This window comes from Marmota flaviventris, chromosome 3 (assembly GCF_047511675.1).
Source record: "Marmota flaviventris isolate mMarFla1 chromosome 3, mMarFla1.hap1, whole genome shotgun sequence".
NCBI classification, from domain to species: Eukaryota; Metazoa; Chordata; class Mammalia; order Rodentia; family Sciuridae; genus Marmota; species Marmota flaviventris.
In genome coordinates this window covers 72889097-72903607 of record NC_092500.1, presented here as the reverse complement: position 1 = coordinate 72903607, position 14511 = coordinate 72889097, and the positions used below count along the sequence as shown (strand labels likewise).

The window sequence follows — 14511 nt, the reverse complement described above, 5'->3', positions numbered from 1 at the left end:
AATTCAGTAAGATTGTGGAAAAGCCAACAAAAATATAAATTAGGAAAATGCAGTGTTCCAATCTAAAAAATATCTATATTTTCCATGTCATTATTTTACAGAATATTATTAATTAAAGTTGTTTAATGTACAAATGTTTGCCATTTTTAATGTCCTTTATTGTAAATATAATTCTCTTGTCTGATGACAAATAGCAGTCCCACAGCCAGGGATTACTCTGGACCTCCACGTTGGATAAATCCAATTTCTTCTTGAGACACAAGTTTCCTTCTGTATGTCTAAGGCAGGTTTTTATTATTTCTATAGTGTGTGCTAGACTGTGAGGCATTAACAAATCTGGTGGTTTACTTCCCTTCGAATTCTGTGAAATTGCAGACCAGTGAGAAATAGTCCTGTTGATCTGAAGGCTGTGGGCACGTGGGGCTTGGGACTGTCTCTTCTGTCAGGAACCTTGGGAATGGAGTTTATGGCTTGACTACCTGAATGACCAGCTGGCAGATGCCATCCTGCTGCCACCAGGATCTCTGAGAAGATGCAAAGGTTTCTTTTGTCAATCACAAATGTCTTTGTTTAAGCTTCAGGCTTAAACTGTTGTTCATTTGTCAGATTATGTTGATATTGATTAAAAAGTATGGAATACAGTTCATTCATAAGAGCTTTTATTAATAGAAATGACAAGAGATTTTATTATTGAGCTATCAATACATGTTCTCTGAGCCCTCTTCTTTCTCTTTTGGTTATGTGACTTGAATAGACACTCATGGAACGTGGAGTTAATGATTCTTACCTTGTAGTGCTTTGAGGGGTGGAGAGAGAGGGCTACTTGGGAGAAAGTGCCTTGCAAAACATTCATGAGCCAGAGATCTTCCTCCCTGCACCCTCCCACCCCCCAGCATGAGCACGAGATAATGATTTCACTTCATTCTGCTACATGTTCATATTGTATTTCTAGATACTCTGGACAACATTTTCTTTCTATAAATGAGAAACAACACGAAAAAAAAATCTAGAAATCATAAGGACTCTTTGAATCTCCTGGTTCATCTCTCTCTCTAAACACAGGACTGCTCTTTAGCAAACATAGACAGGTCTCATCAAGCCTCTCTTTCAGCAATGCATCCAGCGTCTTGGATCTTTTTATTTAGAAAGTGTTTTCCTCTAATTACCTAAACTTTTCTCATTGATGATTGGATTAAAATGTGAAGGAGATTAGATTATTGTGCTATGACTATTGCTCTCTTAGTTCCTTCTTATTTACTGATGTCCCCTGAAGCCCATTTACATGAATTTTCAGGCAACGGTTTCTTATTAATTCATAATAAGTATGTAAAGATTATGATTATAGAGTGATGTACGGCTACTGTTGTTTTAGGGAATTTTCTCTAAAGCTAGTGCTAGACTGTAGGAATTTGGGGATCTAATTAATGGTTTGCTTGCTGTTATTTTACTGCATTAGTTTCACATTTTAACATTTAAAACTAAAAGAAAGAGAAAGGATGGTGGAGCAAGAGAGCCAATAGAAAATACACCCTTTACTGTCCAGGACATGACATACCCTCAGTGACGTGTAATATAGGAGGGAGCTAAGCTGAATCAAGCAAGTGCTGCTTCAGGTCCCTTAGGCTGTGAGGCCCCTCTATGCAAATTGATTTTCAATTTAAGGCTTGTAGGAATTGTCAAAGTGAATCGTTAATAATCAAATAGGACTAAATGGAGAGGATAGCAAGAACACCTCTAGCTATTTGTTTTATCGACCCACCCCCAAATCTATTTCTGGTTCTTATATTACCACTTGCTTAGAAATGTTAGTTCATAAGGGGCTGGGGTTGTAGAGTGCTCACTTAGTATGTGCAAAGCCCTGGGTTCAATCTTTAGCACCACATAAAAATAAATAAGTAAAATAAAGGTAATGTGTCCAACTACAACTGAAAATTTAAAAAAAAAATAAAAAAAATGTTAGTTCATAAAAGGAGAAATTCTTCTACCAGGGGACACAATAATGGTATCACTGAACTTGATGTTGAGACTGCCACCTGGTTACTAAGGGATCTTTGTGCCACTGAAACAGCATGAAAATAGTCGTATTGTGGTTGGGATGATCAGTCCTGATTATCAAAGGGAAACTGTCCTGACCAGCAATGAAAATGTCTGGAACTCATGCTTCTCAGATTCCCATATTCTGTGGTACAACAGTCCAGACAGAACTGTTGGTGATATAAATCCTTCAGGGACAAAGATATGGACTTTCACATCAGACAAAGAATCAGGACTAAATGAAGAAGTCAAGGACACTAAAGTGAATTTAGAATAGTAATAAAAATATATACTATTAATATCAATTACAGCCATGTGAACTGTTGCACAAACAAGGACTATAGAAGTCACATGTATTTTCCACTTGCTTTGATATGAATATATTTGTGTATATTAATCAGTCTTCTCCTCTGCTCAATTCCCATATAATATAATGTAATGTATATTAATAATATAAACTCTGTATCTTAGTACAAAGCTACATGGTATCAAAAGAGGAGAAGAAGGGCTCTAGAAAACAAGTAAGTATCACTTAGAGATGCATAAAATGTTGTGGGGCTTTGTGTTTCATCCCTTGTGGATGTCCTCATACCTTTAATTTAGTAAAAGATGTTTGACATACATTAGATACATGTTTAAAAATAAAAAGTAGATAAAGTGATATTTACGGGTGTTGAATTGACCCAACCAGCTAAGACTGGTGATATATTTCTCAGAATTTTCCTGTATGGTTCTTTCATAGAGTTTGCTAGTGGGGAGAATCACTGGAAGATTTGGAAATTGGAAATAAAGCAAAAGCCATTGTTCTTGGGAGGACATGTGGTCAGACATGAAGGCTATGTTGTCTTCCCACAAGCCCCACTTCACGGCTGTGACTGCCAGACATGGTTGCATCATAGATCTCTCCATAAGTTCATTCTTACCAGTCATGGAAGCCAGATGTGAAGACTTCTTATCCTTCTCAGTGACTCTGCCTTGCTCATCCCCTCAAGTGCTACAGGATGAAGTCACAAGTAATTACCGCCCTGATGTTCTGGCTGCAGCCTTTCAGAGTTTTGTTCCTCAGTTTTTTGGCAAATTCACAATTTCATTAATTCATGCGATAGTTTACCATTTTATTCCCAGCACACATAATGTTCTATTATCCTAAATTAACCTGGTCAGTGGTAGAGAGTGATCACATGATTGTTATTTCCTCATTTTATTTCTTCTATTCTAATTGCTATAAATCTTGGAGCCTAATATGTTCTTATATCATTATCCTTAACCATTTATTGATGTGATATTTGTTTTTTTCACAAAGGCAGACATATACAGGTTTAGGTTGACAGAATATTGACCTAGGAATATTTTGAAACTGATTTGTTAAAATGATGTTAACATTTAATTCTTCTGACTCAAAATGAGTTACAATTTCCTTGTGTTCAGAAATGGGAATGGGTCACATACCAATATTTTATGCTATAGACTTAGCTTCTAGGTAAGGTGGTAATCCTGCAATGGGGACACCAAACCATCTAGATAAATATTGAAGAGGATCAACTGAGTATTTGATCCCACAGCTTAGAAAATATTGATGTTTTTAATATTTTAGAGCCTTTACATTTCACAGGTAAAATGCAAAAGTGATTTGCTAAACTTTTATTTTTTTGTTCAGATGTTTTATGGTGGTCTTATAGTAGAATAGGAAAAGTCTACAATATTATTTTTTAAATTCCAATGCTATGGCAAAAGTAATCTAATTCAATTGTTTTAAGTATTGGGTTCCAGAACTAAACGCTAATTCCATAATTCTGGTAATTTCATAAAATGTTCTTTTTGTATTTCTAGACTCATATCAAATCACTTTGGTTTAATGCTAATTTCATGGATTCCTATGGCAAAAGAATGACTAGTTGAAATGTAATTAAATGTGAATTACTTTCCATTGCAGTTTTGCAAGCTAAAGAACATTTAGGCATATGAGATGGTAATAAGACATAAACAAACATGTTCTCAAACACAAAACCTTCCCTAAATCAACCAAAAAAGTACTAACTTTGCTAAATATGTCTACTGTATCAGTTGTGATGATTTCATCTTTGAATGACTACATATTGAACGAAAATGGAATTAAACAATAAAGAAATTTAGTGTTTTATAAAACATCAATTATAAAATTTCTAAAAATAAAGTCATGTTAATTCTTTAGACTAATTAAGACAGTGTGTGAGCAAAGTCTCCCTGGCACACCCTTTAAACTACTTTGGAGAAATAACTTGATTATGAATTAATCTATTTGAAGTATCTCTGAAATTTTAAAAACAAAATCTCAAAACATTCTGCAAATACCTATGTATTATGGAATTGAGCAAACATGTCTATTCAATAAAAATTGATTTTTACACAAAAATATTTCTTTCAATCATTCTGCATATTCTAGTCAAAAGAAATTTATTATATGTCAAAATTAAATTCATAGAATCTCAAAATTTAAGTAAATCTTTATGTTCATCTACTGCATGAATTATGTGTATGTTTTTGGAGAATAAAAATATAATAAATTATGTTTCAAATAAACAACATCAAGCATTACTTAATTTTTGTTCTTGGCAATAAAGTGCTTAAGAATCTTGCTGCAAGCTCATATTAGTATTACCAATTCTTATCATAATCCCAAAACATAAAAAATGTCAGTTAGCACAGTATGTAAATAGTGGAATACCATATAAGCCAATTCCACTCATAAATATAAAGTATCATTATTTCTAAAGTGTTCTAAGGGAATCATAATCCTAAAATTTTGTTGGCAATAACAGTCTTCCAAGTGCTAAATTGCCACAGAAATTTGCTGACTTGTAAATCTGGTCCTGATGATGCACTAATATCTGTAGTTATTAAAGCCCTACTGAATCACTAAATGTCAGGGCAAGTCTAAGGGAGATAGTTATAGCAATAAATACCTACATTAAGAAAAATCTTAGTCTAACTTTGCATCTCAAGGCACAAGAAAAAGGAACAAACTAAACCATAAGATTTAGCAAGAAGAAAAAAAGTAATGAACACAAAAGCAGAAATAAATAAAATAGAAAATAGAAAAAAATGATAGAAAAAAATCAGTGAAATTAAGAGTTAGCTTTTAAAAGATAAATAAAACTGATAAGCCCTTAGCTAGATAGAGAAAAAGAGAGAAGACTCAAATAAATAAAATCAAAAATGAAAGAGGAGACATTACAATATACAAAAATATAATGCATTTTACTGTGAAAAATTGTACACCAAAAAAACTGCATAACCTAGAAGAGATGGGTAAGTTCCTAGACATATGGAGTCTATAATGACTGAATCTTAAGAAATCAGAAAATCTGAACAGACTAATAACAAAGAGGGAGTTTAAATGAGGAATCAAAATCTCCCAACCAAAAAAAAAAAAAAAAAGCCTATGATATGATGACTCTGGTGAGTTGTGTCAGACATTTAAAGAAGAATCAACACCAATCATCCTCATACTCTTCCCTCCCCCCAAAAAATGAAGAATGGGGAGCACTTTTGAATTCATTTTTATAGAATTACCCTGATACCAAAGCAGGACCAAGGCATTACAAGAAAAGAATGCTTTAAGCTAATATTCTTGACAAACACAGATACAACAATCCTCAACAAAAATCAAACCAGCACATTAAAAGCATCATACATAATGATCAAGTGAGATTTATCCCTGAAATGCAAGGATGGTTCAACAAGTGCAATTCAATGAATGTGATATGTGGACAGAAAAAACTATAAAAACTAAGTGATCATCTCAAAAAAATATAGAAAAGTATTTGACAGAATTCATCACCCTTGCATGATAAAAGCTTTCAACCAATTAGGTATAGAAAGAATTTATCTCATATAGCAAAGTTCACATATATAAAGCCTACAGTTTTCTTACACCATGCCCAATGAGGGAAAAAAATGGTTTTCTCTCAACTAGGAATAAAGTAATGATGTCCACCCTTGCCAATTTCTATTCATCATAGCAAATCTATTCAACAAGTCCTAGCCAGAGCAGGTAAGCAAGACAAAGAAACAGAAGGCATCAGAATTGGAGAGGAAGAAGTACAACAACCCCTGCTGGCATATAATATGAACTTATATGTAGAAATCCCTAAATTCCACCCAAAACTGTTAGAACATATTGAGTAAACTTGCAGGATACAAAATCAACATAGAAAAATTAATTGCATTTCCAAACATTAACAATGAACTATTCAAATAGGAAATTTGAATAGTTATATTCAAATATAACCCCATTTGGAATAATATAAAACAAAACAAAACACTTATGAATAAACTTAACTAAGAAGGTCAAAGACTTTTATACTGAATACTATATTGATAAAAAAAGATGATATCTATCAATGGATGAACAGATGAAGAGAATGTGGTATAGTCATACAATGGAGTATAATTCAGACTTAATAAAAAGAAATTCTTCTGCATGTGATGACATGAATGAACATGGAGGACATTATTCTAAGGGAAATTAGCTAGCCACAGGACAAAATAAAAAAAAAAGCCTATGATATGATGACTCTGGTAAGTTATGTCAGACATTTAAAGAAGAATCAACACCAATCATCCTCATACTCTTCCCTCCCCAAAAAATGAAGAAGGGGGAACACTTTTAAATTCATTTTTATGGAATTACCCTGATACCAAAGCAGGACCAAGGCATTACAAGAAAATGTAATGTATGACTCTGTCTAATCATGAACTAAAATTGATTTCTATGCTTTTCTGAGTTTGTTAGGATGAACAATTTTAGATACTTTTTAAAGGTCTACTTTAAAAAGTATCTAAAGTTGTCAAACTTAAAGAAGCAGAGGTAAAATGTTGGTTTCCAGGGACTAGAAGAAGGGGGGAATGATGTTCAATGTAACCACTGAACAATTTGCTATGTAAGATGGAGAAATTCTAGATATCTTCTGAACCACATTGTGCCTATAATTAAAAATGTTTTTTCCAAATCTTTAAAAATTTGTTCGAGGGTAGATCTCATGTTATGCATTCTTTCCACAAGAGGGAAGGAAAATAGAGTGAAGAATGAACTGGATAGAAGGGAAAATAAAAAACCTGAGATAGGCAGAATGATTGGGAGGTTGTATGCTCATCTACTTTAGCTCAGTACCACTCAGAAACATGGGCTTGAAACTTTGGCCAACCAAAAACTATCTGTTATTACTTTTCATAAATATCAGTACAGAAATTGAGAATAGGCATTTAGATACTTGTATAGCAATTAAAATGATTTTATGTCTGTTGAAGCAAATAATAAAAGAGTAATATGACTGCACATATGGTGTGACACTAGATCGTGTACACAGAGAAATGAAAAGTTGTGCTGCAACTGTATACAATGAAAAAATAAATAAAAGAGTGAGATATATTTTGTTTATAAATGATTCTAAATTCTCTAATCATTTAATTCAATCATTTGTATGCATCATAATTAATTTAAAATTTCATGTAGCTGGAAAATTACTTTGTTTACATTTTTTGTTACTGTAAATAATTCTTTGATGAAAATCCATGCATATAATTTTGAGAGCATAACATTGCTATAGATTCATTTCTTAGATGAAGCTTTATGAAGTCAAATAGTTTGAACATTTTAAAGATATTTGATGTGTATTTCCTAGTTGTCTTTACTCAAATTCCCAGATACGAGTATCTTTAATCTCCAGTATTATAGGATTGTGTTGTGGGGCTCATTCTCAGCCTCTTGATCATTTCTCCAAGCTCAGCCTCTGGTCTGTTTCAGATAGGATCTAAAGGCACTCTAGATTGATACCCTGAGGCTAGCTTCTGGTCACGGACTCTATCTGTTTCTGCATCTTCCTCAGTTTTGAGTCCTTCTTTTAGAAATCTGTTCTACATCATATTCTTTGTTTCAGACTGTTGTTTTATTTACCTCTGATGGACCCTACAACTCTATATATCCACTTGACAAAAGAGTAGAGTCCAGCTTTTGGATTCCAAACTAGGAGTTTAGAGTATATTACTGATGACTTGCCAGAAGTGAACAGTTTTAAGAGTGACCACCAGGACGTTCTTCTAACTTGTTATACAAATAGGCATGTATTTAGAGTAGACCAGGCATCACTTATAATTATGCCAGGACAATAGGCAGAATAAGAGAGGCCTGCCCCAGGTAATCCAGGATTCAGATCACCCTAGCCATGCCAACTCCTGGATTCCCCATCTCCGCTGCCCAACAGCAGAGATGTTTTTGGCAAAATCTCCATGACTGACTGGCTGCCAGCATTCCTGGTTGCACTCAAGAGTACTTCCATAAAATATCACCTTAAATTCTCTGGTGTATATTCCTTATTGTAAAAAAGTTGTTAGCTGAGCAAAATGAAATGTAATAATATTTATGAAGGAATACTTGCAGAACAGGCAGCTTTTCTGTTCCTCTATGATATTTTAAATTAGGCCTTCTGTCAAACCAGATGTTAGAGTTCTGAATTCCTGGAACAAAAGTTCCTTGCCCCTGGGTATAATTTCCTTTTAGGATATGTTAGGGCACATTTTCAGGAGCAGCTGTCTGGAATTTGTCCCTTTATCAGTTGTTGACTATTGTAAGGATGGCATTGTTTCCCCTCCCTGTTTCACCTTCATGAGACAATGGGAGAAATTCCTCTCTGTCTTGGTTTAGGTAGAGGAAGCCTTGTGATGTTCTGTGTTTCTGTCTTTGGATGCTAGGCAGTACAGAGTCAAAATTTAACTTGTTGCTAGCAAACGTTCATCTCACCTGGCTTTATTCTTCTTTCGCCTTCATTCTGCTTAACCAAATCCCCACATCTAATTCACAGTTTTGTAATAATAGTTGTAGTTTTTGTTATTGTTTTGCTGTTAATTACCTCAAATCCCTCTATGGAAGGAAATCTAATTTGTGTGTATAAGTAATTTAGTAATTGACCAGAAAGTGACAGCTTCATGGAGATATTGTAATGCCAGATTTGGTGGAAAGCCTGTTATTTGTTTATGACCAACTCACGTTATTGTTGAAAGCATCTCTTTATGTTTGGTCAGTGACATTGTGCTCTTTCATGCTTTATTTCAAACCTCTTCTCTTCTACACATTCCCTGCCAGGAGTGGCTAAACCATTGCAAGTGACACCCTTAACACAAAACTAGTCTTTTAAACCCTAGTCTTTCCTATAGGGTTTAAAAAAAGGGAACTCCAGACCCCCTCCTTCTCTGTCATCCCTTCTGCTCCGTGTTTCTTCCAGGAGGCTGCTCTGTATTGGAAGAAGCATCTGCAATCACTGGGCCCTTTACTTTCTGTTGACTTCCTAATCCACTGACACTAGCCTCCCCAAAGCCTGATTTCTTAATGTTACCTACAGTGGATATTTCTTCAATCCCTGACTCACTTGGCTCTCAATTCTTCTTTCTTAGAATATGAGTATCTATGGTAACTGTGACTCTATGTGCTTCTGGAGTTTTTTTCACTCTTTCTTTCTGGCCATTTATTCTCAACTGCTTCTTCAGGTTCCTCTCACTCCATCTTTCCCTTCAATGTTAGCATTTCACAGGTTTTTTTTTCTTCTCCTTCCTACACATCCTGCACAGTCTTGTCCACCTTCTAAATAGTATCTCTCGTCTAGTAAGTTACCTGATCTCAATTGCCTATTAGATATGGATGTTCTGATACACGGCAGGTACCTCAAGCTCAGCTTGCTCCTTCTTCCTTGTATCTGTTCCTCACTGTTTTCTTACCTTTGAGAATGGGACCAGATTCCTTCTTGTCAACTCTCAAAACCCGAGGGAGGGTCCTTGACTTCTCTCTTTCCCTACCCAAAAGTCAACAAGTCCTGGTAATCTATTTCCTAAACATATCTCAGATCACCAGCAGGGTCCTCTGACCTACCAAGGTACAAAATTCTCTTGCTTTCCTTAATGTCTCCTGTGCTTGGCACAATGCCAGGTGTGGTGAGCCGTTCCTATAGACCGTGGCCGCCATTAGAAGATGGCGCCGGCTTCCACTGTGGCCTGTGATAAACAACTCCTTTTATGGAGAGTTGGCACGTAATCCCTTATCACCCTATGAGAGAGATCCACGTGGCAGCTTGGGATTGGTATGCGGGAGGCTTTATTAGGCTGTGCTTGGGCGCTCGGCCGGGGGTCACTAGAAGATGATACTTGAATCAAGGCCTGAATAAACTGCTGAAAGAAGAATCCTGTGTCGTGTTTTTCCCTTGCCGGCGAGGGGTCACGACAGCCAGGGACATAAGTGATCAAAAATATTTCTTGGATGAATAAATTAATTTTGGAAATCTAAGAAATATTGAAAGGTAATAGAAGTGAAACATTGATGTTTTTAAAATTCTTCATGTTATTAGTACACATTTTGCTTTCATAAGTCAAATAAGCCCAATATTTTTCACAATGAATTGTTTTCTGGAGCATCTATATCAGAAACATACACTGAGAAATGTACTTTTAATAACTTCCAGGAGGCTGTTTCTCCATAACTTTTTGAGAAAATGATAAAGAGTGAGTAATTGAGTCGGAGCCTGCGGCTGAGATTTAACCTTCATAAACATTTAACAACAACAAAAACAACAAAAAGACACCCAAGTAAAGTAGCAGTATATAAATGGAAGGTTTTATAATGAAATTCCATGTATTATTTGCTATCAGGGAAGCAAGAACCAGATTTCTGAGTATCTTTGAAACCTACTTAAAAATTCATGGTGAGAGAAGCTCTTTAATATATTGCAATTATAATAGTAAGTCCAGCTTTAATTCAGTGATAAAATTATAATTATTCAACATATATGAGCTCATAATGAGGCAGCAAAGAATGTGGGTAATTGGGTAGCTCTTTTGAAAATTGAATCCTGATAATTTCTTTATCTGGTAATTAGTAACTGTATGCTTCAATTTCCCAAGGCATGACTTTTATAAATTTTGCTGAAGGCCTTGCAAAGCAGGGGTCATACCTGATATTTGTTCTTCTGGACATTGAACACCATAAGCCTTTAAGGAGTGAAAAAAAGTAAAAGATTACTTATGAGGGGGCCATGCATAGAAGACAGAAATTATTTCTTGAGATTGTAGTCTCTATAAAAATCTGTGTAAGTTTTACCTGGCTGGCATGAGAATCTTAGAGGTTGTATTTTGCCTTTGCCACTCTGGAAAGGTATCATTATGTTAAGATCTATTATCAGGAATGGTGGGCTGTGTAGGGAGGTGAATTAGTGTCTCTTTAGTTTGGATGCTGCCATAGTTTGGATCTTAAATGTCCCCCAAAGGCTTGGTTAAAGGTTTGGTCCTGGAGGTGGTAGAATCTAACAAGGGGAGCCTAGTTGGGAAATGTTGAGTCATTGAGGGTTTGCTTTTGAAGGAGTTCCGGACCCCCACCTCTTTCTCTATTTCATTTTCATGTCCTAGCCATGAGGTAAGTGGTTTTGCTCCACCCCATTCTCTTGATGTGTTGCCTCACCAAGAAAGACCTAAAAGTTTTGAGTTCCCCTGATCATGGACTGCAATCTCCAAAATAATGAGCCAAAATAACCCTTTTTGCTTTATAAGCTGACCATTTCTGGTCTTTATCATGGTGACTCAAGGCTGACTAACACAGATGTTGTTGAGAGATTGAAGTTTAGAAACTGATCACCCCCTTGAATGACCTCTGGAGCCAGAACAAAAGGAGACATGTCAGCTGAGGTCATCACACTTAGCATCTTTAATAAAACATGCTATTGCTATTGACTGTTTGGATTTTGATGTTGACTTGGAAGTGTACGGAATGAACTCATTAACTTTAGACTTAGACTGTTTAGACACTGGGTGGGCAGGTTTCCAGGACTCCACTGGACGTTTGCATATTTTGTTTGCTGGAGATTCCTTTGACCTTGGTGAAATCCAAAAGAAAGGAAATAGCATTCAAAGAGGCAGAGCTTAAAATTAAAACCACATGAAATAGAAACTCTTTGTGGAATTAAACAGGGAACACTGGGTAGGAATGTGGTGGTGTTTGCCTTTGCACAATTTAACCTGATTGCTCAGAGGAACTTCTGATGTTAGATTGTCCACGTGCAATAGGCACAATGAAAATGAGGTCAGGACTTGGGCAATGAAATTTCTTCTCTATTTTTCCAAAATACAAACATTTTTGATCACATGTCCATATCTGAAGTGTCCTGTGAATTTCCTAATGGCAGTTCAGCTCACATGTGTCTTTTATTTTGTCCACTTCAAGACATCAAATTAAAAGGCCATTGGTTTATATGATCCTCTCATATTGTATAAGGAAAGTTTGCATAATAAAAAGCATTTATTTACAATTTCGATATGGAGGATTTGCTGTAGGTGCTCCTATCTGCAGATGGTACTTTGTATCCAAATTATTTATATTGTAAACTAAGCTTTATTGTCTACATAATGACAACAAAGGCATTTAAAAAGGAAAACAAATCACTTACCTATGTAAAAATTAACTTGCAGAAAATAGATTTTAAAAATAAATTCAAAATCAATATTCTGCCCCTCTACAGGTGAAATCTGAATTGCTGTGCACTCCACAAATTTAAAAACAATTCATTATGTAACTATTTTTTAAAAATTTTAGCACAAGTATCTTATTACCTCTTCTGTTAATATCTCTCTCTACCTTGAGATTTTTTGATCAAAGAATAATTTTTATAATAAATCCAGTAATCTCGACACATTGCTCATTATAAATGTATATTACTAAACAAATGAGCCACTGGATTCTTACTAAAGGAGAAGACAGTTCTGCCTATAAAAGTAAATACTAGTTCTTTCATCTTTGCCTCCTTCTCCAGTCCAGAATGATGAGAACATTTTAAACCTGTGTTTCACATGCCCTTTGCTCATCCAGGTTGCAATATCAATTGCTCTTTCCCTGTGTTCTTTTGGGAGAAACTCTAGTCGTCCTTCATAGGCTGGTACAAACGTCATCTCCCCCAGAAAGACTCTTTATGAGAGGAGTCAACTTTCCTACCCTGTGTGCTCCCCTTGCCATGGGCCACAGGTCCTGGTGGTACCCGTGACAATGATACATTGACTGCTGTGGTTTTTAATGCAGGTGGGCATCACACATCACCATGCCTGTGGCCCACTGTGTGGTATCATACCTGTCACATACTAATGTTTATTGACTTAGATAATGTTGCATAATATAGGTTGATGGTCTTTGGATATGTTTCAAATAAAAGTACCATTATTTTCTTTCTAACTCAAGAAAATAAAAATTTTATTTGAAAGAAATAAATATTTATTATCTTCATGTTGCAAGTGATAGGATCCAGGCATAAAAGCTTGTGCTTTATTTTGTTTCTCTTGCTGTAGTGACTTTGAGAATAGATTAAAAGAATAAAAGTCTAAATATCAACAACATTTATTTTAAAATGCCTATTTAATTTGCCTAAAATGTCTATATTGTCTCCAATTCTGGTTAAGAATGATCTCTTATTACATGGCTCTAGATACATTACTTCTCAAAATAAATCTAACAGTCAACACTGAAATATCTGTTACTTATAGCAAGATGTAATTATGGATTTTAAGATAAACTTTATAAAAGTTTGTGAAGGCTTTAAAGTCTTGTGAAGTCTGTCCTTATTCTTGCTTTTTGATGCAAAGGATGATGATGCAAAACAGGAAGAAAATTTTGAAAAGTTTAAAAATCTCATAATAACAAAACTAATACAAAAATTTTTGTTTGAATCCATGACTTTCCTTTCCATGTGCATATATATTTTATATATGTGATTATTTAAAAACTATCATTTTGCATTGTTTTATTATTTTTTATTAACTTATTTTAACTGACAAAAATAATTATATATATTTATTTGAGTACAGGTGATCATTTGATCTATGTATATGTAAGTTACAGAGAGATTTAATCAAGCTAATTAAATACATCATCTCACCAATTTATTATTTTTGGTGATGACAATATTAAAAATCTATTTTTGAAATATACACCATGCAGCATAACAGGTCACTAAAACTTATTACTCTAGTCTAACAGAAGCTTTGTACCTCGTGATCAATATCTCCCCGATCCCCAGTCCTCTTTCTTCCCCCACTCCCCAACCTCTGGTAACCACTATTATGTTCTGTTTCAGTGAGACTGACTACTTTTGACTCCACATGTAAGTGAGATAATACAGTAGTTGTCTTTCTGTGCCTGGTTTATTTCACTTACCCTAATGTCTTCCAGTTCCATCCGTGTTGTCACAAATGACAGAATTTCCTTCTTTTTAAAGACTCCCTAGCATTTTATTGCATATATATGTGCCACATTTTTTAATCCAGTCATCCGTTGATGGACACTTAGGCTGCTTCCATGAACTGGGTATTTTTAAAATATTTTGCCAATATGCCATTATATATATTTGAATTTATTTTTATATTATTTAAACTTAAATATCTATTATCTATCCAAAATATAAAATAAATCTTCTATCC

General features: G+C 34.8%; 1 pseudogene; it reads right to left on the bottom strand.

Annotated features, from left to right (window-relative positions):
• Positions 1-212: 212 nt before the first annotated feature.
• Positions 213-12993, bottom strand: LOC114091642 (alpha-ketoglutarate dehydrogenase component 4 pseudogene; annotated as a pseudogene).
• Positions 12994-14511: the final 1518 nt, after the last annotated feature.